General features: G+C 33.1%; 1 long non-coding RNA gene across 2 annotated transcripts in view; it reads left to right on the plus strand.

The window, feature by feature from the left end:
* LOC116587029 overlaps positions 1-27,366 on the plus strand; it is an 85,381-nt gene extending 58,015 nt beyond the window's left edge. For both annotated transcript variants that reach the window (XR_004284268.1, XR_004284269.1), the window contains exons 2-4: positions 2,607-2,681; positions 5,646-5,722; positions 27,315-27,366. This is a non-coding gene — a long non-coding RNA (uncharacterized LOC116587029). The remainder of the gene's footprint in view (positions 1-2,606; positions 2,682-5,645; positions 5,723-27,314) is intronic.
* The last annotated feature ends 360 nt before the right edge of the window (positions 27,367-27,726 follow it).

Here is a 27,726-nt window from a genome sequence, read left to right on the forward strand (position 1 = left end):
AACTCCCTAATGCATACAATGACTTGGTAACAGATGTTAATTTCTTGCTTTATTAATCAGCCACGTGGATTTTACTGGTTTTTCAGAGAGCCCCTCTCACATATTGATTCAGAGGTCCACATTCTTTCCATCTTTTTGCTCCATCTAGTCTGCTCCTATCATCAGAAGGGAGAAAACAAAAAATTCATAAAATGACATGATAAGGCACAGTTACTTTCTGAAAGCCTGGAAATGAAGTCCATATTCTATTGTCTGGAAATCAGTTCCATGGCAACATCTAGATGAAAAGGAACCTGAAACTCAAGCCAGCACATGACTCAGGAGCAATAAAAGGTTGTGGATTTTGGTAATCACTTATCTTTAAGGATGTTATGATCTGATCCTGCTTGCCTTATGATCTCTCTTGCCACTTCCTGGCTCATTCAAATATTTTCTCTAGCTATTATGATCCACGATTCTCTGCATTCTCTCTTCTCAGGATGTTTATGTATGTTGGCATTTTCTGACTGAATTTAATTTTATACAGCAAGACCCTTGTTATGAGCATAGATGTAGATGTGTCCCTTCAGATTCATATTTTGAAGTCCCAAACCCAGTACCTCAGAATGTAACCATCATTGGAGATGAGTTCTTTAGAGGTGATTAAGTTAAAATGAGGACGTTAGGGTCAGCCCTAGTCCAATATGACTAGTATATACTTATATAACACTTACAAGAAGTGGAACATGCACCAGAGGTCAATGCACAGAGAAAAGGTCATGTTGTGACACATTGAGAAGGTAACCATCTAAAAACCAAGGAGAGAGGTCTCAGAAGATACCAGTTATTGGCATTACCTGGCATGGCACTGGGTGCTTTCTTTATGGGCAAAGATGTGATAAATGAGTGGATGGGCCAGCCTAATTGAGTGAAGGTTGAAGTGAGAACAAAGGGCAGAAACCAAGAAAACACAATGTGAAATTCAGACATCTAAATCACTTGAAATGATATCATGAAGGGAGCAGACTGTGCTCTAAGACAGCCAGATCATAATGTGACTTACTGGATAAAGCTCTGAAAAATAAAAGCTAATGTTTCTACTAACTTTAAATGTATACAAGGCTAGCTGATTCATTAGCACATTACCTGATACTGATGCATAATTTTTGCAAACTACAATTACAGTCCTGGGGAGTAGGACCCCAAGAGTCCTGCAGTGTGCCTCAAAATAACATGCTTGCATTTTGCCTGAGCAGGCATAAATTATCAGAAAGGTACAGATTTACTAGGACTAGTAATTTAAATGTTGTATCCATTAACGTTATTTAAGAGGCTTGGTGAATAACAGCTAACTCATTTGTCCCTCTTGTCACCAGAGTTCTCTTAATCTGCTGAGTAAACAAGATCTTTGAGATTTTGGTGGTGGATATTTTTATGCTACTATATTCTGTGGTATAGAACACAGATAATTTTTTTCCTGCCTGCTCTCTTAAGCAGATAAATGCACAATCTCAAAAGTTATTAGCATATCAGTGTCTAATTGACTGTAATAAAAAATGAAAAATCCTAATAACATTCCTATATGTCATTCCCATAGACCTCAATTATTCAGAAGTTTCATAATGCTGCTGCTGCCTAGTAGAGTATAACCCATTAAATATGCATCTGGGCTAAAATATAAAAGTTTCTCAAATGCTCATAGGATGAAATCATGGTGGTGTTTTAAAATTTAATGTTGCTTAACCTGCAACACAATGAATTCCTCTGCCTGGATATAAAGTTTATGGTGTGAAAGTCAAAATTAATCCATAGTGTTTTGTAAAACTGGTCGCACCAAAATTTTTATTTTCCTTTCTTTGTTCAACTTTTGATTTCTACTCTAAATATACAGTTTGCCTCTAATAAAGTTTTAGAGTTTGAAAAGAAGAATGGCCATCTAATAAATTGTCGTGGCTGTTATTCACCTAAATCACAGGTAAATAAGATCAAGGAAAAAAAATAGGGAGAAACTAATCATGTTGTTATATATTTCAAAGTCTACCTAAAAACTCCCATATCTATCTATTTATCTACCTACAATTATCTATCGAAGAGCAAGAAACCATAAGCAACTCAGACACATTTTAAAAGAAAAAAATATAAATTACTTCAAGGGTAATTTTTTTTCAGAAAGGTCATGAAAAGTTTATTTATTATTATACATTAGACAATATTTAACAAATTTATTATCTACCAAACATATTTGTTAACTTGTGCTTTTATTATTTTAAAATATGCCACATATTTTGTTGTGTATTCTCAATATTCTATAAAAAATAAAGTGTATGCTATTCTTTTTAAAAATAAACATGGTTGTAAACCTGGGAAAAAATGTGCAAATCTACACTTTGCATCAAACTCTCTACTTTAAAAAAATTATAGGAAAAAAAACATTATATATATCCATTGTATTTACTAAAACTATAATTTATAACTTCAGTATCATTTTTGAAGAGCACTGTTTTCAAAATGATCTTAAACCAAGAACATTATCATATTCAAAATTCATTCCTTACTAAAAATGCTCTCATCATTTTTAGAATTTATAACATTTCATACAACTACTTTTTGTCTTAACCTTTTTATAGATGTGGACATTTTGGAAAACATTCTGAAAGCAGTTATCATTATGATGAATTGCTTTGGACATCAAGTCACTAAAGGTTAGATTATGCTTCCTTTCTTTCTTTCTCTCTTTTTCTTTCTTTCTCCTTCTCCTTCTCCTTTTCTTTTTTTTTAAAGCAGCCCAGAAACAGATACAGGGGTGAAAGACAAAGAGAAAGGTAAGGCAGTTCAGGATTTGGGAGAGATCTTCTAACTTGCAGAACTGTCCAAACATAAATTTGCTTCTTTCAAACATATTTTATAATCAGCTGAGAATATTTCAGAATAAGCCAGGAGAAGAGCTGTTGCTGGTTTATGCTGAGAGGATTAAGTCAAGAGACAGTTCAACTTGGATTTTAAGAGCAACATCAACCCTTATTTTCTACCTTCCTGGAAAGCAGTGGTTAGAAAACAAGAAAAACCATAGTATCAGTTCCCTCTCTTGAGTAAGAAAGACAAGCAGTATCTCTAGCTTCCACTAAACTGTTCTACGTGTTCTTTAAAAAAAAAAAAAAAAAGTACCAATCAATACTCTTTTTATGTGTTTATATGATTTTGTTATATTAATATATCTTTACTGGCTTTGTATCACAGGGAAAAATATCAAAAGTTGTACCAGTGCCCCAAAGATCAGCACATGTGCACACGTACGTGCACACACATACTCCCAAGCATTTAGTATGTGAAAGATATTTTATTTCATGCTTTTAGATTAAATGGGGCAAATCAAATGGCATGAAGTAATAATGAACCCAGAGCTAAACTATTTTTTCTCATGGAGCATGTGTAAGAAATCCACTTGACTCTACCTTCAGATAAGCAGTCGTACAAAACACTTCATCTAGACACATTTCAAAACTATGAGTAATTCATAGAATTTATTGGCAAAAATATATATTATACCAAAAAACACATATACAACATTCACACAGACACACAGACACAGACACAGATACACACACACTTTTACTATGCTAAATAGAATGACTTAAAATGAAGACATAGGGCACCTGAGTGGTTCAGTTGTTGAGCGTCTGCCTTCATCTCAGGTCATGATCCCGGAGTCCTGGGATCAAGTCCCGCATCAGGCTCCCTGCTCAGTGGGGAATCTGCTTCTCCCTCTCCCACTCCCCCTGCTTGTGTTCTTTCTCTGGCTGTCTCTCTCTGTCAAATAAATAAATAAAATCTTAAAAAAATAGAAAAAAATAAAATGAAGACATGTGTTTGAATAATGGTACAGTCATTGCACCTTTTAAGGTCTGAAAATACTTGAAAATTCAAATGTAAAAATCAAGGAAATTTTTATGTTTAAAAAAAAGGTTGTAGAGGACAGAGGGCAAATTTATAGTTCTTTTCTTTTAAGGACATTTAAAAAAATCAAATTGAAAGCTGTCTCTAACATTTTTCCAAAGAAGACATCTAAAGAAGAAGGCTGACAAACAAATGAAAAGATGCTCACCATCACTCATCATCAGGGAACCACAAATCAAAACCACTATGAGGTACTGCTCCACACCGGTCAGAACAGCTAAAATGAAAAACACAAGAAACAATAGGTGTTGATGAAGATGGGGAGAAAGGGGAAGCCTCTTCCATGGTTGGTGGGATGCAAATTGGTGCAGCCATACTGGAAATAGTATGGAGCTTCCTCAAAAAGTTAAAAGTAGAACTACCCTATGATCCAGCAATTGTACTATTAGGTATTTAACCAACAGATACAAAACTACAGATTTGAAGGGATACATGTACCCCTATGTTTATAGCAACATTACCAACAATAGCCAAACTACTGAGAGAGCCCAAATGTCCATCAACTGATGAATGGATAAAGAAGTTGTGGTATATATATATATATGTGATAGAATATTAGCCATCAAAAAGAATGAAATCTTGACATTTGCAACAACATGAATGTATACAGCTAGAATGTATTATACCAAAGGAAATAAGTCAGAGAAAAAGACCATATAATTTCACTCATGTGGAGTTTAAGAAATAAAACATGAAGATATGAGAAGGGATAAAAAGTAAAGAAAAGAAAGAGAAGGAAACACACTGTAAGAGACTCTTAGAGAACAAACTGAGGGTTGCTTGAGAGAAAATGGGTGGGGGAGATGGGCTACGGGTATTAAGGAGGGCACTGGGTATTGTAAGTGATGAATCACTGAATTTTACTCCTGAAACTAATATTGTATTGTATGTTAACTAGATATATATAGATATAACACTGTATGTTATACTAGATATATAGGTGTGATAATTAGATAATATTGCACTCTAGTTAACTAAGTAGAATTTAAATAAAAATTTGAAAAGAAAAAAAAGTGAAAGCTGTCTTTAACAAACATATAACAAACCCCCAAATTACACTTGTATGCTGCTCTACTATTATCTCATCATATTTTTCAAAAGATTTTATTTATTTATTTAACGGGGGGGGGGGGCGGGACACAAGGAGGTGGGATGGGAGAGGGAGAAGCAACTTCTTTCTGAGCAGGGAGCCCAATCAGGGCTCGATTCCAGGACCCTGCAATCATGACCTGAGCTGAAGGCAGGGCCTTAATGACTGAGCCACTCAAGTGCCCCTCATCATATTTTTCTTTCTGCTTATTCCTCTAAATTCATATACCATCTCATTCTCAAAAAATAACATTGAGACTTGTGCCAAAACTTACATATTCTTTTAAAAAGGAAATATTTGAAACAAATATATGAGTTCATTTATTCCAATTTTTGTTGGCTGTTTTGAAATAAAATTTTTAAACTTTGGAAGTGTTTTAGATTATAGAAAAGTTGTAAAGTAATAGAGAGTCTACATGAACCCTTCACTCAGGTTCTTTTATTATTAGTATTTTATATTAGTATGGCCTGTTTGTCACAATTAATGAGCTGATATTAATAATTCTTTACTAAAGTACATAGTTTTTCAGATTTTCTTAGTTTTATTTAATGTCTTTTTTTTTTCTTTTTCCTGTTTCAGGATCCTTTCAGGAAACTTTATTTATTCATTTATGTCTCCTTAGGTTCCTGTTGGCTATGCCAGTTTCTCCGACCTTCCTTGTGTTTGGTGATCTAGACAGTTTTGAAGAACACTGATAAGGTATTTTTTAGAATGCTTCTCAATTAAAAAATATGTGAAAATTTTATCAGGAATGGGTACAGGATTTTTAAAATTCTCTGCATCTAAATATGATCATATGATTTTTAGAATTCTCTGCATCTAAATATGATCTAAATATGATCATCTAAATTTTAATCAGTCGATATGGTAGATTATATTTGCTGATTTGAATGTTGAAAACAGTCTCATATACTTAAAATCTATATTCCAGTTGGTCTTAATGCATAATTCTTTTCATATGTTTTTGGATTTGTTGAGGATTTTTGCTTGTGTTTTCTGAGAAAGTTTGGTCTATAAACATCTTTTTTTATTGTAATATTTGTATCTAATTTTGCTACCTGGGTTATGCTGACATCACAACATGCACAAGGATTGATATTCCTGATTTTATCTTCTTGAAGAGATTTCAGAGACTAAGCGTTATTTCTACTTTAAATGCTTCAGAGAATTAGCTTGTGAAATAATAGTTTGGTGCTTTTTGGGGAAGGTTTTCAATTATTGATTAAATTTTATTATAGATAAAAGGTTACTAATGTTCTCTATTTCTCCTGTGAGTTTTGGTAAATGTGTCATTGGTCCATCACATCTTAATTTTCAAATTTGTGTGTATAAAGTTATCTTTAATATTCTCTTATTGGCCTTTTTATGTCCATGTATTAGTAGTGATGAACTTTTTTTTTTTGGATATTTGTAATTTGTGCTGTCTCTGTTTCTTGGTTAGCCTGGCTAGAGGTTCTTTAATTTTACTGAAGTTTTCCTAAAAGAATAAAAATGGCTTTAGGGGGCGCCTGGGTGGCTCTGTGGGTTAAGCCTCTGCCTTTGGCTCAGGTCATGATCTCAGGGTTTTGGGTTTGAGCCCCACATCATGCTCTCTGCTCAGGAGGGTGCCTTCTTTCTCCTCTCTGTCTCTGCCTGCCTCTCTGCATACTTGTGATCTCTATCTGTCAAATAAAATCTTTAAAAAGAAAATGGCCTTAGGTGTTGTTGACTTTCTCCATTTTGTTTTCAATTTTGTTGAATTCTGTCCTAATTTTTATTCCTTTTTCTTCTTAAGGTTTACTTTAGCCTTCCTTCTCAAGTTGTCTAATGGACAGATTAGGTTATCATTGCTATATACTTTTTTCCTTTCTAATGCATATATTATTTACAATTGTGTTATTTAATCTGCAAATATATGGAAATTTCTGAATACCTTTCAATTACTGACTTCTAATTCAATCTCATTGCTACCTGAGCAGTTAATTTATATGAATTCTATTATTTTAAATTTGCTAAGGTATTTTGTGGCCAAGAATATTGTCTAGCTTTGTGAATGTTTTAAGGGAGATTGAGAACAAAATATATTCTACTGTAGTTTATATGTTGTATTCTATAAATATTAATTAAATCAAATCAGTTGATAGTGCTGTTCTAGACATTTATATCTTTATCAATTACATGCATGCTTAATCTCTCAATTATTGAAAAAAGATATTGAAGTATCCAACAATGATAGGATAGCTGTCTATTTCTCGTCTCATTTTCTGTCAATTATAGCTTCATATAATTTGAATCTCTTTTGTTATTTGCACACATGTTTAGGATTGCCGTATATTAGAGAATTGACCCCTTTATCATTATATATAATACTTCTCTTTATTCCTGATAATCTTCCTTGTCTTAAGTTGGGTTTTGACTCAAATTAATATTACTATGCCAGCTTTCTTTTGATTACTGTTTGCATGGCATATTTTTCCATACTTTTAATATATTGGGGTCATTTTATTTTATTTATTTTTTAAAGATTTTATTTATTTATTTGAGAGAGACAGCGAGATAGTGAGAGAGCAAGAGATCACAAACAGGGATCCCAGAAGGAGAGGGAGAAGTATAATGATGCTAACTCTGTTCACTGTTCCCATTAATTGTTTTACCTTTGGAAGCATGAAGAGTTGATCCAACTATATAGGAAAATAGTAGCGAAGGGGGTATAGGTCAAATAGTTTCATTTACTTGACAAAATCGATGTCATGAGTAACATTAGTCCTTCAGTATACTCTAGATTGTCTTTGCTGAATACTTTTACCCCTATATATTTTGATAGTTAAAAAATGCACAGCTTTCCTTTCTCTGCTTTCCTCAGAAAAATATTTTAAGACTGTGTCCTTAACAGGTAATCAATCATATTTTATAAGAATGACAAAAAGTCTTAGAAGATGTATGTATAGGTATATGTAATGGTTTTAATGCACTGACAACAGATGTGTGAGATATTTGCAAAATATATAGATTGTAGTTTTTGGCCCCTGTTCACTTGCAGAGTTCATAATATAATTATAATCTACTCCACTTACATTATGCTCAAGTACAATACTCCCAACAAATATATCTTCAAAATCAACATGTCAAAGCCAGCATTTTTTATTACAATGAGGCATTCTTTAAGAATAACTAGTACCTCCAAAGAATAAAGTGAAGATTAGTAAATTTATGATTAAAATGGAAGTCCAAGAGAGATCACATTTTCTAAGTAATATTCATTCTCCAGAGGGTGCAAAACTCCCTAAGAATAAAACAAATACTTTCTAGAGCTGAAAGGCTTCAATTTGGAAAGAAATGCTTATACTAGCACATTGTGTTTATTTTTACCATCACATTTCCTTGATATATAGAAGAGTTATATTTCTTCATTATATTTCAATAATAAGCTTCTTTTGGCAAAAAAATGTTTTGTCACTGCAAGATATACTTGAATAGAAATATAGAACACAAATATACTGAAACTAAAATCTTTTGAAAATAAAGAAAAAAGATTGAAAAATAATGGTGTTTTAATGTCATAGCTTATTTCGCTTAGTAAATGCATCTTAAAATACTAGTATTAATACTGGTATGTCTTTTGTTGTTAAATGTTATAAATTTAATGATAATCGTCAGATGCACTGGCTCTTTATTATTTTATTGATATTACATAAAGGTATGCTATATCTCTACTTTGGCATATTCTAATAATGTCTTAATTACCTGAACATCTTTTTCTCTCTCATCAAAACCTATACTTTTTACTTTCTATTTTCTACTACTACACTGTCAGCATTATCACTTTTGTTTGTGTGTGTAAATAATTAGGAACACTATAATTGGAAATATTTTGTTTGTTTAATTTTTATGTTTCTTAGAAATGGTTCATTCAGTTTATGTATTTATTAATTTCAGTGCTGCTTTTTAATTCAGTTCATCTATCAGTGCTATTTTTAAAATTATTTCATGTGTTCTTCCTCTAAGTTTACTTCTAGGTGAAGTACATTTGTTTTTAATTCTTTCAGTGAGAGGTCATGTATTATAAACTTTTAGATTTTATCTCTTCAAGGGTCATCATCTTTATTTATGCAAAGTAGGCTAGCTGGGTATAGAATTTGGGATTAGCCATCATTTTTCTTCTACACTTCTAAATTTATCACTTAATAATCTGATACTATTTCTTTGGAGATTTTAGTAAGGTTATTCATTTGTGGCTACTCTGTATTCTGTATCTTTATTTTTAATATTATTAAGTTTCATTAGTATTTCCGTAGGTGAGAAATTATTTTTATTCATTCTCCTAGCTAATTATTGTGTGCTTCAAATGGAAGACTTGTGTTTTTCTATTGTTCTGGAAGTTTCTAAGCAATATTCTTTTCAAATATTGATTTTGCTGTATTCCTCCCTTTATCTTGTTTCTGAAATTCCTATTAAGATGACTTCTGAGTTCTTCCATCTGTGTATTATTTTCTTTTTATTCTTTCATAAACACACATGCACCCACGCATGCACGTACATGTGCGTGCACACACACGTATTTTACCTTGGTGTATAATTCTGACAGAGTTGTTCAATATTATCAATTAACTCATTTAGTCTTCCATTTATATCTAATACAGTTTATCTCAATTCTAAATTCTCTATTTAAATTGTGTATCTTTTCTTTAATTTTGGAAATTTTATTGCCCTCTTCTGCAGAAGCTACAACTTTGCTAGGGCTTAAAATGATTATTTTTGCTTTGGTTCTAAAGTGAATCTTATTGTAAATGGTGACTACTTAAAATACCTGGATGGTTTTGTAAAAGTCTACTATGTAATTACGAGGAGTTGCAGTCTTGCTGGTTAATGAAATTATAAGGTTAAAAAAGAAAAAAATCAGAAACTGAGTGTTTTATGAAAAGCCCTGTAGATATTAACTTCTTCCTTTTTTGTTTTGTTTTGTTGTGTTTTTTAAAGTTTTCAGTTTTATTGAAATATAACTGAAAATTAGAATTGTGAGATATTTAAAGTGTATATCATGTCAGTTTAATATACATACAAATTGTGAAAGATTCCTCCCATATAATTAATTAACATATCCACCATCTCACATATATCTTTGGTGAGAATATTTAAGCTATACTCTCAGCAAATTTCAATGATAAAATATGATGTTATCAACTACAGTCCCTATGTTCTACATTACGACCCTTGAACCTTAACTTATTATTAAAAGTTTATGCCTTTTTAACAACCTCCCCCAATTTCTTCCACCCCAGGCTTGGCAACCACTTTTCTACTTTGTGTTTCTGTGAATTTTCTTCGTGTTGTTTTGTTTTTAGTTTCCACATTTATGTGATACCAGGCAGAATTTTTTTTTCTCTGTCTGGCTTATTCAGTGAGCATAATGCCATCAATGTCCAATCCATGCTATCACAAACTGCAGAATTCCCTTTTTTCTTGTAGTTGCGTAATATTCCAGCATACATATAAGCTGATCTTCTTTGTCCACTCACATTTATGGACACTTAGGTTGTGAATAATGTTGCAGTAAACATGGGAATGGATATATCTCGTTGACATTCTGTTTTCATCTCCTTTGTGTATATATCCAGAAGTAGAATTGTTGGATCTTATGGTAGTTATTTTTTAAAATTTTTTTGAAGAAACTCATATTGTTTTCCACAGTGTCTGAACCAACTTACATTCCCACTAACACTGTAAAAGACTTCCCTTTTCTCCAAATCCTTGTGAACACTTGGCTCTTATCTCCTTTATGATAGCTGTTCTAACTGGTATGAGAAATATTTCATTATGGTTTTGACTTGATTTTCTCTGATGATTTGTGATACTGAGCATCTTTACATGTACTGGTTGGTCATTTGGGTGTCATCTTTGAAAAAAAAATATTTATTTAGTTCCTGAGCCTATCTTTTAAATGGATTTTTTGGTTGTTCTTATAGAATTGTAGGAGTTCTTTATATATTTTGCATATTAATCTCTATCTGATATATGGCTTGCAAATATTTTCTCCCACTCTGAGGTCCATATCTGGTTTGTCTGGCCTTAAAATTTGAGATATTAACCATTATGCTAACCTACAACAAAAGTTGGTTATTTGTTTGAGTCAGGCCTATTTTATCATGTGTTGTTTATGAAAGGAATTGTGAGAGAATAGAAAAAGAAATGAATTTGGAGTAAGAATACTTGGTATAAAACAGCTTTGTTGTCAATATAAGCATCACCTCTCGAACTTTAAATAAATCATAGTTCCTATGTCTCATCTCCAGAAATTCTGATTTAATTAGTCTAGGCCAAGGCCTAGGCATTTTATAGATGCAGAGCACTACAGGTGGTTGTACAGTGCTAATGGGCATGAAAAGCAATAGAATTGTGTAAAGTACTATATGTACGAATCTTTGTCTCTAGTAATTAACAGAGTTTTAGATTTTAGGATCACAGTTCTGCAAAGCATTAGGTTCCCAATCTGTGAAATGGGAAGAATATCAAAACCTATTTTACTACTTCATTTGTTTCAGTTAACAAATAAATAATGTATTTTTAGTTCATTTTGCCAATTATTGCATACATGCAAATAAGTTATTATTCTTAAATAGGCTCTAATTCCTATATCATAAAATATCAGTGTGTCTTCCAATTAGTAATTCTAAAGCACCAATATATAACACTCAAAACACTGTTGCAGAAGATCAATACCATACTGAAAAAAGGTGAATATTGGCTCTGTTACACATTCCTCCCTACATCTTCAATGTAAATACAGCAATAACCTCCATTGTGGTCACACTTTTGATACTTTTTCCTTGTACTTTTTATGGCTTTTATGATTTGTCTTATAAGTGTGAACCACATATATAACATATTTCATGGAAATAAAGGGGAGATAATCATGTAATAAGTCAGTGTGGTAGTTATTCTTAAACTTACCTACTGTGATTATGTAGAGTGAATTCTAAATGTGACTCTGAAAATGTCAATGTAGTAGTGATTATCACATATATACACTCATTTTTGTCAATGATTGACAAGTAAGGCACATTGGAGAAAATTGCTAAGGAATACTTGTCTTTTTAATGAACTTTTTGGTGATATTACTCTTGAGTGGGTGTTTCTTTTATATTTTAACCAATTCATTCTTTTTTTTTTTTTAGTATTTCTCTTTCTTTCCTTAATTTTGCCTTAAGATAATTGATAAACAAGTTTTCAATATAGATGAAATCAGTGCTATATTCTTTCTTGTTCCTTCATCCACCGAACAAACTGTTCCTAATTTTTGAGCAAAACCCAAAAAACCAAAAATCAAAAACAAAAACACAAAACATTCCACTTCATGAGATAATGCAGTGATTTCAGTAATATATCTATTTTTTATATGGATTTACTGGAAAAGACTATATATGGCTACCTATATATGTTTAGTTGTGGTTATTTTATCTTCTTGGTACACATCAAGTTAGAGTATGTACCATTGTAGTGTTAAGAAAGCCAGCATTGCAGATGATGGCACTGGTTTTATTTGAATGTAAAATATTCAGATATACAATTATCTACGTCATTGCTTTGACAGGAAAGAGATGTGTCATGTGTCACTGAGAATTCAAATGAGCCAAATTTCTAAGCAACTCATCTCCACCTATATTCGGCTCTTTGCATTCTAGGCTGAGCAACTGACTTTGTCTGCTTTACTTTCTCCAAACTGCATAAACTGCAACATTTTGCAGAGTAGCTTAAGAGCAGGTTAAGAGCTCTCAACAACAGAGCCTCTGTTTCTATGGCCAGTTCACTCTGTGTGCTGCTTCATGACAAAGTTGACCACTTATACCATGTCATCCTCAGTTCTAGATGTGTTCAAGACTGGCCTTTGGTTTTATAGCAAAACAATTGCCTGTGTCCAAACATTTTCCCCTATATTTGAAAATATATTTTCTCTTGATCTATAGCCATGGGCTCTTCCTGGGGTTAACTCAAGAAATCTCCCGAGCAATCTGATAGCTTATTGAGCTCCTTTTATGAATGTGCCCCATTCAGTGTGTGAAGTACATCATGCCATTGGTCTATCAGAAACATGGACTTCTGATTTGCTTTCATGAACAATTCATTGAAGAGTGTTACTGGGTATTGCTGTTGTTGTTTTGTTTTGCTTTATAAAATGTGCTGATCATAACATTTTAGATGAGCGCATGAATCATGTTTGACTAAATTGCTGAAAAGCAAATGGAAGATGGCAACAAATTCATGAACATTTTGTGAACAAGATGCTCCCTGTGTTAAGCTATTTCCTATGTAAATCATTCTTCCTTGGCAGTGTGATTCTGTTCAGTTTTAAATTATTATAGTACTATGGAATTTTATAGTTGGCAGGGGCCTTTGAAAACCTTATTTTTAACAATAAGGAACCCAATAGTGGATAAAGAGAGTCTGCCACCCACATAAAAAATACTGTTAATTAATAATAGACTTAGGACTCAGGTCTTTTCATCTACTCTTTAGTTTCCTGCTTAAACTTCAAGCTTCTCATCCAGGTAATATATTTTAAAGACATATATAAGAGCACCTATTTCACAATGACTAATTTTGTATTTAGTTCATTTGATTGTTGCTGTTGCAAAGCATACATACAAAAATCAAATCAAACAAACAAATGAGTACTTTGCTAGCAACTACTAACATTTGGTTCAGGGCAAATGTTTCTTATTTTCTATTCCATCTAAAATAAACATTAACTTTGCTATATTTTGTTTAAATGGCATGTTTTTAACACATCAATAAAATTTTATTTAATTTATGTGCCACAGCTGTCAACTACATGCAAATTCTGTTAGTGCAGTGATATGGAAACCTTTCTCTGAAATCTTGTTAAAAATACCTCTGGGAATTCATATTCATATCCATTTAAGAGAGTGGATGAACAAAATCTGCCTAACGTAATTGGGGGAAAAATCAATAAGATTCTCTTATCAACTGTCCTCACTGCCTTCTGGTTATACGCAATATAAAGAAGGAACTATTCCTAGCCTTTAATTTATTTGATTTATTTTCAAAATGGTATTTTAGTTTTTCTAGAAAGTAAAGCAAAGATGAATATTCTATGAATTTTGGATAAAGATTCATTACTTCAAGTACTTGAAGGTTAAGTTAGTCATCTTTTTCTTATATATCAGCCGTTTAAAAGTTATCTTAGAGATGAGGTGCTAAAATAAACCTCTTTTTATGGGATGCTGGAGTTTAGTAAGAGTAGGTCATTACTCAAGACTGCTCAGTTGGAGAGCAAGACAAGACTTTAACCCGGGGATCCGACCTCTCACTGCCCTCTCTTCACTGCACTGCATTTTCTTTGAGGACACAAATAACCCAACACTACACATATCTTTGATCCATTCAGAAATGGTTTATCACATAAAAATAGCATAATTGATTTAAGTTGAAAGGATTTGTTGATTAAAAATGGCTAAATATATTTTGAAAAATTAGAATACTTTTCAAGACTTAAATTCTAGTGATATCAAATTGATATCCTTTTGTTTATAATTCTACAAATATCACTGAGGGTTGCTGGAGGGGAGGGATAGGGTGACTGGGTGATAGACATTGGGGAAGGTATGTGCTAAGGTGAGTGCTGTGAATTGTGTAAGACTGATGATTCACAGACCTGTACCCCTGAAACAAATAATACATTATATGTTAATAAAAAATTCTACAAATATTATTGTCTTAGTGAGTTTAGGCTGCTATAATAAAATAGCATAAACTGGGTGGCTTATCAGTAAAGAAGAGTTCTTTTTCACAGTTCTGGGAATTCCAAGATCAAGGTACAGGCTGATTTGGTGTCTGATGAGAGAGCTCTCTTCCTATTTGTAGGAACCATCTTCTCGTTATGTCCCCTCTGGTCTCTTATTGTAAGGACACTAAGTCCAGTCATGAGGGCTTCACCCTTAACACCGAATTATCTCCTCAAGACCTCACCTCTGAAGACCATCACTTTGGGATTAGAGTTTCAATATATGAATTTGGGGGGAAACACAAATATTCAACCCATTAGCATTATGGACAAAGCTACAGGTGAGACATGTCCTTTTATCTCCCACCTTGAAATGATTTGCATAATCATTTAGAGGCAGCGCCAACAAATACTTGTGAGGAATCAAAGCTTCTCTCACAAAGCACAGGTGCTCTGGCACTACAGGCCAGAAGGATGGTGTGGGTGGTTGAGCCAAAAGGCAGGAGGGAAACTACTTGTTTAAGCTGAAAAACTATAAAAATAGCAGCTATCAATGCAAGAGAAGGTACATTTTGATTATCCTAAATTAAAATGTTTGAAATATTTTGAATTTTTGTTGGCTACATCGATAAACCCTAAACAAATAATGAGATAAATGATCTATTTGGAATGTAAAGTTATGCAATTATAATACCAATTGCTTAACCAGAGAAAAATTCAAATTTCAGCCATTAAGATAAGATTTGTAAATCAGTTTTAAATGCCTCCCAAACACTTTGATTCTATATCTCTTTGATGCCAAAATAGCCGGTAAATTTCCTGAATGTAGAATCAAAATTCAGCAAACAGTTTTGGGAGCAGGATATAAAACTGTTTGAGGGGTAGAAAAAAAGAATGACTTGACTGTAAATATTGCTCAGTTACAATCTTTTGATTATGATGCCACTCAAAGATAGAAAACTTAATTTTGTGGACATGAACCTGCAAAGTGATGTCTCCCAGTATAATTTCTGATAGCTTTACTTGGTTACCTAAAATAGACACTGTCTTCAAATAAATATATTCCATTTCACATAACTTAATTTTCACAATGTCTTTAAGAAAACAATGTGAAACACTTGATCCTTTAAATGGGTACATTATTTCTGTAGATCAGATTGAAATAGATTAACTTATTCATGACACCAAATACAGTTTTAAAGTTGTAATCCAGAATTGGAAAGTCCTAAGTGCATTTCCATTAATTAAAAAAATTAAATGTTGGCTTTTTTTTATTATTCTGCTGATGAGAAGCAAGTAAGTGCAGTTAAGTGATTGTGCGCTGTGGAGGCATAAAATTTGGTACTATCAACTAATCAGTATGCTCAGTCATCTGTTCTCACTTTACATTTAAAAATGTAAAGGCCTTTCTACAGTACTGTTTATCTGAAGGTTATATTCAAATTCTTAGCTTTCTAAAAATCAAGTACACATCAAAAACCCAGAGAAATATCCCATCCATCACCAGTTTTTATCTTCAACAAAAGCATTATTTTTTCTAATAAGATATTCATGAGATATGTTAAATTCATTTATTGAGTTCTAGATTCCATCAAAAACATAGCTATAGAATTGAGTCATGCAGATGACTGCATCAAAGAGTGAATGATTGGAAACCAAATGTGCTATACTAGTCATCGTCTCACGTTTTAAATAGAGAGGAAGACCTTAATCTATAATTTAATTCAATGAGCTTTTAAGTAATGGTACATACTGCTGTTTATGGTTCAAGCAATATAGCCACAGAATTCTTATTTGATGGGAATTGGGACACCATCCCATTTCTGATTGATTCAAGTTTAACAACAGATGGACCCCCTCATAAGGAATGGAAAACAATGAGGGCAATGCAATGTTACCTGAAAAAAAAGAACATGTCAAAATGCTCTCGATTAAATTAAATTATAAGATTTGAGATTTGGCTTGTTTTGGGAAATGGTTTTTGTTGTTGTTGTTGTTAATGTTTGCAAGTCTCTGTTTTATAATGAAAAGAAAAAAGAATTTTAGCACTTAGGCAACCTGTTAAGTATCCTAAAGATTTTGCTGTTTAGAGCTCCCTGGTTATACTGTGCACATAATGAATTGTCCCCCTTGATGTGATAAATTATGTATTAGAATAATGGACAGATCAATCAGTGGCGCTGTGTAAGTGAAACACACAGCTTTTGGCAAAGCAGGGTCTGCATGTTTACATTTATCACCCAAATGCCTTGACTTTGATGTAGACCTTTGAGAAGCATTTATTAATCATGATTTCATTAACATTTTTGGCAAACTAATGACTTTTATTTGTCAGAAATATTGCTGATGATATACTGGTGGTGTCCAAAAACACTAATCTTCTTTTTGCTACTTAACCTTCTGTGAGATTGTTAAACAATAACTTTCATGAGACATCATACTTTAGATTACTAGAAAGGTCTTGGTGTCAGAACTAATCAGACTATATATCTGCTGGTAGCCAAATGCTGTGGGCTTGTCCAGTACAGTTCTGGTTGGGATTCACTCAGGACGCTTCTTCCGTTGAAGACTGAAGTGTTCTACTTTAGGGGAAAATGAATGGTTTGCCAGTAATATAGATGGAATGATTAACAGTGCCAATTACTAGTATTTTAGTATATTGCAATGACGATGAAAAATTTGAATTTGAGTAAACTACTCAAAATAACAGTCTCTTTTGCTATATGACCTCTTTTTATTCTATAAATATAGACATCTATTGTGATATAAAGTCTCAGCAAGTTATTCTGTGGGGAGAGAAAATTGAACTTTTCCATAACTCCAAGGAATGTACAATCTACTTGGCTAGACATAAATTGTTATTAAAGAGACTAATAAAATGCACCATATGTGGGAAAAATACCTATAAATAATAAAATGAAAAAAATGGGAAAATGGATAATATAAAATAAAATACTTTGTTTTTGTTTTATTTAAATTCAATTAGCCAACATACAGTACACCATTAGATTTTTTGTTTTTAGAATTTTTTAAAATTTCAGAATTCATTGTTTATGCACCACACCCAGTGCTGCATGCAATACATGTCCTCCAGAATACCCACCACCAGGCTCACCCAACTCCTCATGCCCCTCCCCTCCAAAACCCTCAGTTTGTTTCTCAGAGCCCATAATCTCTCATGGTTTTTGGTGTAACATTCAATGATTCATCAGTTGCGTATAATTACTCTGAAAGGGGGAAGAAATTATTATTTTTTTCTATAAATTATATTTAGTAGTTATAATTTATAATTAGTCTTTGAAGTTACCTGGGAGAATAATTTTACTAGTCTTCAAAAAATAATTATTGAAATATGTTCTTGAATCAATAAGAGCATAAGGTATTAATTCTGTAAGGTTATTTTTCTATTTTCATAAAAAATTTAAATTAATATAACCTTTATTTATTCAAAATTACTAAAAGAATGAGTTAATTTTCTAGGTAAGAAAACAGGTGTTTTGTGTGGTTTTATTTGCTAATGAGAATCACCCAAGTGAACTAAGTTTTTTAACCTACCATGTTACTGATATAAGGATCTTCAGTCTTATGTTGGAAATTAAATATTTTTCTGACTAAATAGAAATGAAGCTGACCCAGTCTCAAGACCATGAATTTCACCAAAGAGATGCAAGCTGAATCCCAAACTGCCTGTCACTGAAACTCCCCAATTTTCCTCAGCACCCCCACCCCTGAATAGGAGGGCATTGTAAGAGCCAAGTCTCTTAGTGGGTGCTATTTTTCTCATTTATTTTCTAATTGTTGATTTTCCTAAAATGGAGTATTTCTTTAACTCAGTTTTTTTTTAATGTTACACATAGATTTAACCCAGAAGACAGAGTTATAAAGTTTAAGTTTTAATTTGCCTCTGAAGGCAATTTTTTGTTTCTTTTCTTATAATTATATTAATGTATTTATATTTATAAATCAGGTGTATCTATTACTTTGATTTTTTTTTTAAAGGTAAATATGCTATTTTTAAAAAGACCCGGGGCTCCTGGGTGGCTCAGTGGGTTAAGCCACTGCCTTCGGCTCAGGTCATGATCTCAGGGTCCTGGGATCGAGTCCCGCATCGGGCTCTCTGCTCGGCAGGGAGTCTGCTTCCTCCTCTCTCTCTCTCTGCCTGCCTCTCTGCCTACTTGTGATCTCTCTCTGTCAAATAAATAAATAAAATTAAAAAAAAATAAAAAGACCCAATATATGGCCCTTCATTTCACTACATCTGTAATCTTGGGGTAAATACCCAGCAGTGAAATTGCTGAATCATAGAGTAGCTCTATTTTTAGCTTTTTCAGGAAACTTCACACTGTTTTCCAAAGTGGCTGTACCAGCTTGCATTCCCACCAACAGTGTAAGAGGGTTCCTCTTTCTCCACAGCCTCTCCAACATTTGTTGTTTCTTGCTTTGTCAATTTTTGCCATTCTAATGGGTGTTAAGGTGATATCTTAATGTGGTTTTGTTCAAATTTTAGCCACCAAGAAGGGTGAATACCCAACTTTTGCATCAACATGGGTGGGACTGGAGGAGATTACGCTGAGTGAAATAAATCAAGCAGAGAGAGTCAATTATCATATAGTTTCACTTATTTGTGGAACACAAGGAATAGCATGGAGGAAATTAGGAGAAGGAAGGGAAAAACAAACTGCGGGGTGGGGGGGAATCAGAAGGGGAGATGAACCATGAGAGACTATGAACTCCAAGAAACAAACAGCATTTTAGAGGGAGGGGGGTGGGGAAATGGGTGAGCCCAGTGATGGGTATTAAGGAGGGTACCTATTGCATGGAGCACTGGGTATTATAAACAAACAATGAATCATGGAACACTATATCAAAAACTAAGGAAAAAAAAAAAAGGCTAGTAGAAGAACAAACCAGTCAGGGGGAAGAGCAAATAAAAAGGCCCAGAGTCAGGAACAAGTTTGGTATATTCAGGTAATTGGGGTGGGGTGGGGAGGAGATTGCTAGAGCAAGAGAGACTACTGGTAAAAAGAGGAGAGATCAAAGAATAGGAGACTATAAAAAGACTCCTCTGAAGTTTATTTCTGCCTCAAGGTTGCTCTCTGAAACCAATTGTTATCTGGAAATGGTTGACTACCCCCATGTTCGATCCACATTCAACATATATCTTTCCCAATTAATTCCAAAGGCCATTCCGGAAAAAGGATTGTGTGCTTTATCTTTGTCCTAGGTCTCCCCTGTCCTAGCAAAGGATCTGAAGTATAGTCAATCCACAAAATGTATTTCATTTTCTTTTTGTTAATTAGAGATCAAAGAGGGTTTTAGGGATGTAGTTACAAGACATAATTTTGTAATCAAAAGAAGATGAAAACAAGTGGTGAGACAAATATCATTTGGTAGAGCTGGGATTATAATTTATGATTCTAGCCTCCTAATGCAGAGTAGCAACCTTATCTGATATTGTTATTGTAAGTATAAAGGAATAAAGCCAAAATAGTCCTAATAAGCCAAATTAAATTTAGGGGGGTCTGAAATCATAAAAGCTCCTTAAGAGCTAAATATAATATGAACAGTTTTTTTTTTAATAGACTAAAAAAAAAGTCTTTTTTTGTTGTTGCTCTTTCTAAAAATCAGTTTAGAGATTATCAAATAAGAACCAAAGAAGGATTTGTTTTTCACTTGGATAAGATGTGTATCATCCTCACCCCATAATTCTAGTTTACCTAAATGAATTTAGTATGTTCTGTGATGAAAATATCAAGTCATCAATAAATTAAATAAAAGAAACATCAGCAAAAGTAGACTAGGAGTATACTCACTGTATATTTTCATTTTATTTGTCAAATTTTAGAAACCAGTTTATTGTAATATATATAAAGAAAAAATACATACTTAAACATTATAAGAACTTAATTTTAAAGTGTGTTTACTCTTACTCTTTTTGACCTTATCTTGTACGTAAATATCAACCAAATGAAAATAACTTAAAAATAGTATTCTTTTTTAACATCTATGCCTACAGCCTGAACAGTGCAGTAAAATTAGTCATGTTAGCATGATATCCATCTTACTAAATATCAAGTTTCATTTAAGAGTAATGATATAAGGAATATGAAATTAGGTTGTCATAAGGGTAGCTTAAATAAACTCTCTTCAGTGAAAAATAATGTAACATAGACATGAACTATGGATCAAAAGATTCCACGTTATTTAGAAGAATGTACTTTTTTACCTGAGGCAGAAAAGGCACTTTATCTTCAAAAAGCTTATTTCGTATTTGTTTTTGGCTCATCTCCCTAACACAGGCTCTGTTTGCTTCTGTACTACTTGCTTCATTTACCTAATTTGAAAAAAAAATGTCCCTTTTCAATGCAAGTACTATTGTAATAAGTCACCTCAAGATTCAGAGAGAGAAGAAATCAGCAGTCCACCTTCCTCCATGAAGGAGAGATGAATCTGTTAAGGACTCAGGATGTTGTCAAACACAAACCTTTACTGACAGATAATAGGGCCAGAGAAGGAGGGGAAGACTACCTTTAAAATGTGGGATCTGGCGGCTGTGAATTAGGCCAAAGGATTCATTTTATTGTCAACCACATATTGAAAGTGGAAATCTTAGGGATGAAGCCAGAACTTTACCTAAAGGTGCCATAGAAATTGAACAGTAGAAGCCCTCACTTTATAAGAAAACTGAGCCCTGAGAATGTATGTTTTATATCACAAGTTTGTGAAAAGGTAGTACACAGGTCTGAATTTATAGAAATCTGAGCCCATTGCTCTCTCATATTATCCATCAAGTCAGTTAAAATTTAAATGGCATTTATTTATCAGGCATCTATTTTGGTTTTTCTTTCTTTTTTTTTTGTTTTTTGGCCTTCTTTTTATTTTTTAAATTTAAATTCAGTTAATTAACAGAATGTATTTTTGTTTCAGGGGTAGAGGTCAGTGATTCATCAGTCTTGGAATACTCGTGCTCATTACACCAAGTGCCCTCCTTAATGTCTATCACCCAGTTACCCCGACCTCCAATGTCCCTCCTCTCCAGCCACCCTCGGTTTGTTTCCTCTGATCAAGAGTCTCTTATGGTTTTTCTCCCTCTCTAATTTCATCTTGTTTTATTTTTTCTTCTCTTCCTCTATGATCCTCTGTTTTGTTTCTTAAATTCCACAGATGAGTGAAATCATCTGATAATTGTATTTCTCTGATTGGCCTATTTTGCTTAGCATAATACCCTCTAGTCCATCCATGTCATGGCAAATGGCAAGATTTCATTTTTGATGGCTTCATAATATTCCTGTGTGTGTGTGTGTGTGCGTGTGTGTATCTCACATCTTCTTTATCCATTCTTCTGTCAGTGGACATCTTGCCTCTTTCCATAGTTTGGCTATTATGGACATTGTGCTATAAACATTGGATGAAGGTGACCCTCTGGATCACTGCATTTGTATCTTTGGTGTAAATACCCAGTATTGCAATTGCTGGGCTGTTGGGTAGCTCTATTTTCAACTTTTTGAGGAACCTCCATATTGTTTTCCAGAGTGGCTGCACCAGCTTGCATTCACACCAACAGTGTAAGAAGGTTCCCCTTTCTCTACATCCTTGCCAACAACCGATATCTCCTGAGTTGTTAATTTTAGCTATTCTGCCTGGTGTGAGGTGGTACCTCATTGTGGTTTTGATTTGTGTTTCCCTGATGCCAAGTGATGTTGAATATTTTTTCATGTGTCTGTTGGCCATCTGGATGTCTTCTTTGGAGAAATGTTTGGTTCATGTCTTCTGCCCATTTCTTGACTAGATTATTTGTTCTTTGAGTTTGATGAGTTCCTTATAGATTTTAGATACTAGCCCTTTATCTGATATGTCATCAGGCATCTATTTTGTACCATTAGTTTTCTTATTGGAAATATGGCAGTGAGCTACAAGAGACCCCATTCCTACTTAGCCTTATGGAATTTAGTTTATGTGAATTATATTGATAGATACTTTCACAGCAACTATTAAATAAGATTTTCAAAAAATAGACATTTGTTTTTTATGGGCTTTAAAGTATTATATATTTTTTTCTTTAACCAAATGACACATTGAATCACCAATAGAAACTCATTTATCCATTTTTTTTAATCCTGAGGCTAGTTAAAAAATATATCTTGTGATAAAATTATGCTATCATATACCAAATTTTAATTTCTAAAAACTTCTGCTTCTCAAGGAAGTCCAGGATTGGACTAGTCAAACTGCTATGAAAACAAATACAATAACTGAGTAATTGGTAATGGCCTCAACATCATGGTAGTTTTTTTCCCCATTGTGCATTTGACTCCCTTACATACAAGGCAAAATGATAAGGAATGAGGAATAACATCTTTGGAGGATATTATATTGCTTGAGAAAATATAAGAATGCAAATTAAAAGCATGTCTTAATTTTATACTTCATAAATTATGGTGGTGGGCACAAATTTCCTGGCTACAAACAATGAAAATTTGGTCACTGTGAATCAAATGAGGAATCAAAATATCCAAAGCTACATTTTCAGTTAAGCAATTTTGTTTATAAGCTATTCAAATTACATAGAAAGAATGATCTCAGAGTTGAAAGCAATAATTTTGTTGTTAATTACTTTAATATTTAACTTAATTTTCTGTTTTCTTTTTCCTCTAAAGATAATTACAATGAACTGATCTTTTGCCTACCCCCACTCTGTCCCAACCCTAAATATATGGGAACAAAGCAAAGCTTCACAACTCAAAGGAATGGGTTGTTTATAGGGATAGAAGGACAGAAGCCTGAATTAGCTTTCCACTTGCCATTGACATAGTATTAGCCAAATGATCCTGACCTCAGTTCCGATACTGTGGGTAGCTTTGTATATTCTGGTTTTGTGTATTTTCTTAGACAATAAAATGAGTGTATTCCCAATGCTCCAAAGGAAGATTTGGTAAAATATTTACAGCATGCAGCCTGGATAATAATGGGAGTTTGTGGATGAGACAATGTCAAAGAAAGATGTTATTATCATAGAGAAAACTAGAGCTGCTCGTTATCAGAACCACTGATGCTGCTAGAAAAGAGAGCGGGAAGAGTATAAATTTTTTTTTTTTTTTTTTTTTTTGCCTGTGTTTTACTTTCTGTTGGTGAGCATATCACATAGGAACAAACTATTCATTTTAACATGGTTAAGGCATTCTTGGTATTTCACTGAAAAAAATAATGCAAAGCAAGAAATAGAGAAATGTACTTCAAAGAAAATAATTTATGTCTGTGGTATATTTAATTCTAAGGAGCACCAGTTCAAGGGATATTCTAACACATTTTTTTTAAAGTTATGATAACAGAAGTTATCATGTGATAACTTACCACAGAAGTGGTAACCATAAGCATGATTCTACACCAATGATATTATATTATTTCTCTTAATAATCTTTGAATGTCCTAGAGAAAAATGCACAGTAAGCAATGATCTCTCTTAGGCTAGACCATGCCCAGTATTGTTTTCAATCTTTTGCTCAATTTGGCTATATTATATCTTAACTGAGAATGTCAGATGTGGTCTACCAGATGATAACTAATAATACTTCTTATGATGAGGTTAATGAAAGTGTTAAAATAGATAACAGTGGAAGTTACACTGTAGAATACAATGCATATACATTTTCTATAAATTAAGACAAAAATTTTCAAACTAAACATAGTGGTATGACCTAGATATTTTACTAAGAAAATAATTACATATGCACAAAAATCTAAGTGATAATCCATTGGGGTTCAACTAATTTTTAATTTCCTCCTAACTCTGGCATTTTTAAAACCCTGCACTAATTCTCTCTCTGTTCTCTTTTGTTTTAAATTTATCTTCTTCTGTTACTGATCCTCTTATGTCTAATTCATACTATTCATGTCCACATCAACATGCTCTTGGCTGACCATACCCTTTAATTAGCATCCATATTACTATGGATAGAAAATTGTAAGTCTCCAAATACTCAAAGTTTACAATAATTACATACTTTAGTCATACTTTTTAAAAGGGGTTATTTTGCTTTAAACACCATTTTTGAAATAATGCCTTCAGTATTTTTTTGTGTGTTAATAAGGGCAATAAATAAGGGCAATTCATGATAATTGCTCTAATAACCACAAAAGAACAGTGGCTTAAAACCATTTCTTGTTAATATCATAGTTTAATGGGGGGGTCAGTTGGCTCTTCTGGGCATCTTGGTCATGTTAGCTTCCGAATATTGCATTCCATCTTTCTCCCTATACATAGTCTGCCCTCACTTTTGCCTTAAGAATGACAACACAGAGTTCCATCATCCAGTCTCTACAGAGAAAGTCCCCAATCTCCAGGTTATCCAAAGCTTTCTCCATCAAGTCCAGATAGTTCTCTTTTCAGAAAAGTAACCTATGAATAATTGTAGACAAGTTTTTGCATACACACACAAACACACACACACACCCTAAATATACAAGAATGGAGCAAGGACAAAAATAACTGGAATAAAATCTCAAACTTATGAAAGCAAAGAATGAAAGACGTACAAAGTATCTGGTCCATCTGATTCTTGAAACCTGTAGAATCCAGGTAATGATACAGGTATCCTTGCTTCTTCCATTGTATGTTTTTGTCATATCACAATTCTTTGAATTCATCAACGAGAACTGAGGTCTATACTTTATGCAAGAAAATGGAGACATTTCAAAGAACAGGTTTAAAATGTCTTACTCCTTTGACCAAAACAAAGTCACACCTAGAAGTATGAGGTGATTGGTAGTGTAGTCTTCTGATATGACTAGTGGAAAAATGAAATGGTTTGAGGAAAATAAAATTGTATTTGCCACATTAGGATGGCTTGTATTCTTCTCATAAGGCTCTGCAACTCTGCTCTTTTTCTAATCTGAAATCAACATATTGTTCTGTCTGTAATCTGTCATCCTCACTAAAATGGGAGTAATATCTTTTTTGGGGGGGGAATAATATCTTTAGAATAATTCTTTATTGATATAGTAATAATTCCATGATTGAATCTAAGCTGTTCTCAATCTGCCCTGGATAGTAACATGAGAAGCATGATACTTTTTGTATAGTATCATCAATATCCTCTATAATCACAGTGGCAAAGGGGATTTTGTATTTTGGAGATTATCTGCAGTTGTCTAGAAAACAGCAGAACTGGCTAGTCAGGTTTCTTATATAAGTGCTACTAAGCCAAAGTTCAAATTATTTAGAATATGATCTGAAGGGGCACCTGGGTGTCTCAGTGGGTTAAAGCCTCTACCTTCTGCTCTGGTCATGACCTCAGGGTCCTGGGATCGAACCCCACATCCGGCTCTCTGCTCAGCAGGGAGTCTGCTTCCTCCTCTCTCTGCCTGCCTCTCTGCCTACTTGTGATCTCTGTCTGTCAGATAAATAAATAAAAAAATCTTAAAAAAAAAAAGAGAATAATATCTGAATATATTAGTTTGGTCTTTTGAGCCAGAAAAGCATGCTCTTTCTACTCCGTATGTCCATTTTCTCCTTGTATTATATGCATTGTTTTTGAAAAACCAGATCTATACTTTGGTCTGACCCAATTTCTCCCTTTTAATATTTTTTGTGTCACAAGATTCACTAAAGTATATTAAAATTTTCAAGAGTTTACTTGATTTCATCCATTTGAATCTGGCAGTGCTGAACTGAAAGTGGTTAGGGGAAATCTTTTTATATGGCATAGCTGGAAACAGAACAAGGAAATTATTTGATTGGCTATAGCTGATGTAGTTGTCTTGTTTGGGGAAAACTAGTATGGTATTTGTGGTTGGTTGTTCTTAAATTCCATTTTCTCATATATAAGTGCATTTACAGAATTGACTATGGGTTAGGTTTTGGTTCGCTTAAATAGGCTACCAAGGCATTGGAGCTACCTCAGTTGATTGGACTCTTTGTTTAATGATTTAACATGTACAGGATCTAGGCACAAGATTAAAAAAAAAATACTAAGCACTTAGTATTAAGTTTGTGTGTGTTGATCACTTGTTTATGTATAGTTGCTAAGACATTTAAATAAATATGATACACTATAAAATGCATACTTTCTTTGTTAAAGTGTCAAAATGACTAAGTGTAGTCTACTGAACCAATGATAATTTATCCCTAAACACAGACAAGGGTTCATTACTTGCTATCATTCAAGTATATGCATTGTCTAGCACAGGCTCTTCTGAACTGAGCAGGTAGTCTATCTTGAAAGTAGGGAGTAGGCAGTAGGATTATTAGGTGCTAACAAGCGAGTAAACAAAACCAAGTCATTTTTATACCTAATTTGAGCTTATAATCTTGGAGAAGACAAGGTTAAAATTAAGTTTTGTTCTGATATTCTGAACAGAGAACCACAATATATCTTAATGCTATGCTGGAATTCTCCACAGTGCTTTGAATTGAAACACTTTTGCATTTTCAAAAATACTGAACTAAAAATAAACTTCTAAAAAATACATTTAAATACTAAAAACACATGAAAACTAAAATAAAAAATTAAATATATTTATCTATATTCAATCCATCTGAGCATAATTTTAAAATTCTCATTTTATGTTAAACAGGCAACCTCAACCAACCCGGAGTAAATCTCACTTTGAACAAGCATTAACACTGGTAATGGCATGAGATAATTCTATTTTCTTAGCTCACCATTTGGATGGTATGGCCTTGAAATTACTATATGTCTTCAAAATTAGATCACTGAAGATATTTATACACTTTCTACTTAGGAGAGTTTACATTTTTATTTGAAATAAATAAATACAGTAATTATAGCCATATCTATTTTCCTATATATTTAATCTATTTAGTTGCCCCAAGTTTCAGAATTATAAAATTTGTTATTCAAAAACTTTCAAATTTCAGGAAATAGAATAACACATAGGCAAAGGAGGAAAATATAAAGGTGCAGTACTCCTTTTCTTTTCTTTCCTTTCCTTTCCTTTCCTTTCCTTTCCTTTCCTTTTCTTGATT

The sequence above is a fragment of the Mustela erminea genome, chromosome 3, assembly GCF_009829155.1.
Source record: "Mustela erminea isolate mMusErm1 chromosome 3, mMusErm1.Pri, whole genome shotgun sequence".
Classification (NCBI taxonomy): domain Eukaryota; kingdom Metazoa; phylum Chordata; class Mammalia; order Carnivora; family Mustelidae; genus Mustela; species Mustela erminea.